Source organism: Eriocheir sinensis, unplaced genomic scaffold, assembly GCF_024679095.1.
Source record: "Eriocheir sinensis breed Jianghai 21 unplaced genomic scaffold, ASM2467909v1 Scaffold22, whole genome shotgun sequence".
In the NCBI taxonomy this organism is placed as follows: Eukaryota; Metazoa; Arthropoda; class Malacostraca; order Decapoda; family Varunidae; genus Eriocheir; species Eriocheir sinensis.
The window spans coordinates 1,346,682-1,352,681 of NW_026111521.1; positions in this window are offsets into that span (position 1 = coordinate 1,346,682).

Consider the following 6,000-nt stretch of genomic DNA (forward strand, 5'->3'; position numbering starts at 1 on the left):
AAAGTTTATCAGATCTTTCCCCTTCTCCCAACGTACTTCAGGCACCCTATCTCTATTTCACTGCTGAGGTCGTCCTCTAGCATCTCTCTCCATCTATCTCACCCACATACACCCTTCTGGTCATCTTACTCTCCTCCATTCGCTCCATATTGGCCAAACCACTTTAAAGTCTGTCCTTCGCTTCTTCACCACTCCACTTCCCTTCACCCCTGTGACACATTCCAAAACAACTCTTGCCACACTTAATACCCTGTTCCATCCATTCTACTCACCACAAGCACTCCTCAAATAACTCATTTCCACTGCCTGCACTCCAGACCTCTGACTTTCATTCCAGGCCCCGTTTCACTTGCATATGTGAGGGTTGGTACTATTATTGTATTTCTCAAATCCTCTTTACCTCCATACCTCACTTCTGCCATTTATATGGATTCGTCCCAAAGACCCCACCCTTCTTCCTTGCAATGCCTTTCTCTTATCTCTCCTCCATACCACCATGCTACACATAACTGGATCCAGTATAAACTCATTGACCTCCTCCATTTCTTCACCTTTCAAATTATTTGCATTCTTTTTCACATTCAATTACCACTATATGGGCATACAGAAATCTACAACCCTCACTTCTGCTTCGCTCCAAACCATCACTTTTACTTTTTGTTGACATTTACTTTCAGCTTTCTCCTGTCACAGACACTATCAAAACACTGACCCAAATTTGAAGGTCACTTTCATTTTCTACACAATGAGCACCGTGTCATCAGCAACAGTACTGAATTCAGTACCCACTTACCCTCATCGAACAGTCTTACTCCAACTTCTCCAACTTTGCCCTTAATTCCTCTAATAACACCATCCATATAAATATTGAATAACCATGGTGAAATGACGCACCCTTTGTCTGGGCCCTACTTTTATCTCAAAATGTTCACTTGTTTCTCAGTAATTTTGACACATGCAGATGCATCCTCATAGAAAGACTTTATTGCACTAAGCAGTTTTCCTCCACACCATAAATCTTTAAAACATCCCACAATTCAATCCAATCGACCTGTCATAAGCTTTTTCCAACCATGAAGGCAGCGTATGGTTTCTTTCTTTTATATTATTTTTCTAGTACCATCCTGAAGGGCAAATATCAGTCCACACATCCCTTCCCTTCTAAGCCTCCTTTGTTCTTCACTGATTTTCTCTTCTGTAAGTCTTTTCTTGCACCCTCTCTATTGCTGACTTTTCCATATACTTCCGGGTATACTAGGAGACTTCTGCCTCTATAGCTCCCAATACCCCTCTCCTGCCCTTACCTTCCCTTGTAAACTGGGGACAATGATGGCTTTCGTCCAGTCTGCTGGCACCACCAACCCCCACCCATGCTACTTTCACATATCTGACCATCCATTTAACAACTACATCTCCTCCACACTTCAACATTTCTCCTGTGATTCCATCAATTCCTGCTGCCTTTCCATTTTTTATCTTTTTTATTGCCTGATTTACTTCTTCATATTATAGTTCTTTCTTTATATGCTCACTCTCTACCTCTACTCAAAACTGCTGCTGTTACAGCCGCTGGACGTCCATCCTCAAAGTTCATTAAGTTTTTGAAATATTCTCTCCATCTCTTTCACAGCTTCCCCGTCCTTCAACGTCTTTCCATTCTCATCCATAACTTCATTTATTTTACTTGCGGAGATATTTTCTGCATTTCTTTCGTTTTTACTTCTTTTCAATATGATTTCCTGTTCCTTATATATTTCATAGTCTTTTCCAAAGTCTTCATCAACTCTCTTCTTTTCTTTTATTGCTTGTTTTAATTTCATTTGCATTCTCTATATTTATTTTTTTTCTTTCCTTTTACTTGTTCAGACACATTTCTTTTCTTGAGTTTTCTTAAAAGTTCCCTCTCTTTTACTATCCTCCTTATCCTCCATGAATTTCCTTTTTTTTCCATCTCTCACAAAGTTTCATCCTAACACTTTTTTGTTGCAGTTACAGCTATTTCTTTAATGTTCCAAAAACTTTTCAATATTTGTATCATCTTTTACACTTTCCCATTTTTTCACTTAAGGCCTCTGCCATTTCACGATTATACTCATCTTTCATTTCTTTTTTCCTGTAACTTTTCTATCTTCAGTATCTCCTTTTTTACTTCACCTTTCCTTTTCAAACTTTTACACTTTTCTTTCTCAGCTTTAACTTGCTGCCAGCACTGCAAAGATGGTCAGATCCATCGTATATCTGTGTCTCTATACTCTGTGTATGTGTGTGTGTGTGTGGGGAAGCATGTGTGTATAAAGGGTGGTGAGTATGTGTGCGTGAATGTGGGTGTCTATTTGCGTGTGTGTGTGTGTGCGTTGCGTGCGTGTATGAGTGTGTGTGTATGTGTACATGTGTGTGTGTATTTCTATGATTAGTGTGTCTGTATGAGTGGTGCGTGTGTGTGTGTGGGGAGAGAGGGGTGCATGTGTGTATGTGAGTGGTGGGTATGTGTGCGTGTCTGGTTTGCGTGTGTGTGTGTGCGTTGGTGTGTGTGTGTGTCGTATATGTGTGTATTTCTATGATTGGTGTGTCTATATGGGTGGTTTGTGTGTGTGTGTGTGAGTGTGTGTGTGTGTGTTGTGTGTGTGTGTGTGTGTGTGTGTAAGTGGTTATTGTGTGTGTGTGTGTGTGTTTGTGTGTTGAGTGCGAGCGCTTGGAGAAAAGCCCGCACGAAATGACGACGGCGGCATCATGTGAACGTTTATAGCCTATTATTACGTATATTTTTTTTAATAAAGAACAAGATCTCGGCTGTCAGGGATTTATTTTTAAGTTAAAAGGCATAACAATCTCTTTAATAAGTGCAGTATATTTTAAATGTATCATAGTTTGATAAATAACTTAGAATTGCTCTTGACTAAATTTGACCGAAACTAAAAACTCGTGTCAAAATGTAGCGACAGAGCCTAAAGAAAAATATTTATTAAGCGTTAGCGACGGGCACTTTTGGTAATCTCTATCTTAAAATTGCTGGAGGTGCACCTGCTGACCACCATCCACCTCCAACAGTACGATTTCGATAGGATGTGGGTACATTTTCATGTCGCGTGGAGGGGGTTGCCAGATGTCGCTTTCTGAACCAGGGAACTTACTGGACAGTGTGACTTTACTCTCTATAGCCGACTGTACCAAGGTCTGGTGGAATAATAAAAAAAAAAATAAATGTGATCCACAGTGACAATATCTCTCTCTCTCTCTCTCTCTCCTCTCTCTCTCTCTCTCTCTCTCTCTCTCTCTCTCTCTCTCTCTCTCTCTCTCTCTCTCTCTCTCAGTGCTTTCAGGCTCTCTAGCGAAACGCCAAAGGCCACAAAGGAAGAAGGAGAGTTTGGCTGCCATATCATATTGGTTTTTTCCTTCCACATTCATGGATGGCTTAAGCGCCGCCACTATTCAACCACCACAAGGAAGATCTCTTTCTATCTTCTCAAACCATTTCCACACGTGACTGCTCTTCTGAACTTGCTAACTGCATGCCTCCCCCCCTCCCGCGGCCCCTTTGCATTTTCTCCATACTCATCCTGTACTATACTGTCCATACAGCCCTTGTAAAGTTCAACAGCATCTACATCTTCACTCATCCCTCACGCTTTGGTAAACTCTGGAACAATCTTCCCAACCAATCTGTATTTCACTCCTGCTACTGAATAGGCACACCTGACATTACACCAAATGTAGGTACAAACTTATTTGGAGGGACTGTTTTTCAGGCACCATTAAAGGGAGGTAATGGCTGAAAGAGTAACAACCCGGATGTTTGTTTTCATTTATTAATGATCCTGAAGCCATCCTGGGTAAATCAAGTATGTGCTTATCTTTGTATTCATTCATTACACACACTAGGTAACATTTCTGTGGGTCTGGATTCACTTATTAGAAGTGAACATTCTAATTGTGATAAACAGTCACAAGTCGTGTCACTAATCTAAAAAGTAAAACTAGTAATTAAAGTTTTGCCACCATAAAACATGCAAATAGATAAATGTGAAAGCTCACGAAGTCTGCAATAAGTGGCACCACCTATACGTAGCTGAAAGTATACTATTTTGGTGTCTGTTACCCTGCAATATAGCGAGCTGCTGCTGCCTCGGCCACAGATTATTGCCAGATTGGTTCATGGTACTCAACCGATTATTTTCCCGACGTCCTATAACCCCAAAACTGTCTTTTGGACTCCAAAGCAGAAACTAATTTATAGTTATCGTCAAAGAGTAAAAGATCCTGATGTTTCTTGGCAATAGTTCAGGCGTCAAGCACTCGTTGACCACTATGCTCTGGTATGAAATAATCTGTAGCAACGGTGGCTGCCACAGTATTCATATTATTGTTCTATTAATTTTGCAATATTGTAAAAAAGAATACACGCACATTTTAGCTTCTAGATTTTTGGTTCTGGATTCTTTTACGAAATACCAAGTATGTATTACCTTCTTTAACTTAGGAAACAATCCTGAGTCCTGGATCGGCTGCTGGTATCCCAGGTGCGCTATAGAACTCTTTCAAGAAGGTGTCAAGTTTCTCCTCCCGAAATTGACGTCTCTTCTTTCGGCCACCTCTCCTTTGATTATTTCTTTAGGAGCAGCGAGCAGCAGGCTTTTTTATTATTATTTTACTTTTTTGTATTGCCCTTGAAAAATGAAATAATAAATCGGGTTCTCAGAGTTTCTTTACTTCACTTTCATGGTACGTAAACTATCACTAGGGCCCTAAAACTACCCATCAAAATACTAAACCCTGTATCCACAATCCTTATGTATGTGTCTTCTTTCTACATTCATGGTGCAAACTTATAAATCAAACAATCACTGGGCTTCATAAACTGCCCATGGATACTTTGCATCAACCCACGAAAGAAAGCCTTATCGTATTATTTTGCACCCACATTGTAGTTGCGGAAGCCTTGTCAAACTATCTCCCAGACTCCACAAGAACTACCCACAGAAATACTAACTGCAACCACTCCAAGAAAGCCTGATAATGTTGTCAAACTTTATCACCGGAGCTCCTAAAACTACCCACCAAATACTAACACAACCTCCAAGAAAGCCTGTAGTAATGTTGTCAAACTATCGCAGAGCTCCACAAAACCTACCCACAGAAATACTAACACAACCTCAAGAAAGCCTGATAATGTTGTCAAATTATCACCGAACTCCTAAAACTACCCACAAAATGCAACCCAACCTCCAAATACAGTAATGTTCAAATTATCACCAGGCTCGCAAAACCTACAGAAATACTAACACAAGCTCAATCACGAAAAGCCTTATGCAAGTAGGTTTGTTTCCGCGTAGAATCAAAATGTTTTGATAATGTCTTTGTGATCCTTCCCCGGCGTTGAGTCAACATCTGCGTCTGTGTTGATGTGTGTGTGTGTGACAATGTATTGAACATAATTAAATCAAGTTTCAATAGATGCAGGACGTGTTATTTGCTTGACTTATATTCTTGTTTTTTGATCCAAAACTATTTTATATTCCTCACCCAAATAGAAGTTTTAAGATTATATGCTCAGAGGACACATAGAAGAAACACACACACACGCTGGTTCAGGGCATCATAGGCATGATTTATCACATATAGAATATAGAATAACAAGCAATGAAAAGAACATGAAAGAATTGAAACAACCTAATAAGGTCTACCTCTGAATTTACTGCAGGTTACACCACATCGAACACATAAGGGCTCCATCATGAGCACTACCATCACTACTTAAAGATAACTAGACCAAAGTAAAAGTCATAAAGTCAGATCATGCCTCAGAGAATTAAATATATCTGCACTGTATTTGTTTTTTTGCAACACCTGAAACAACAGATAAAAATAAACTAACTCTCATATGAAATAATGCAGTGGCCAAAAGAGAGCAACAATTGGTTTATTTTTTCACATCTTTTGTTGCTCTGTTAACAACCAAGAGCTCATCCTGAGTACACAGATATATTGTTAAGTTGCAATAAT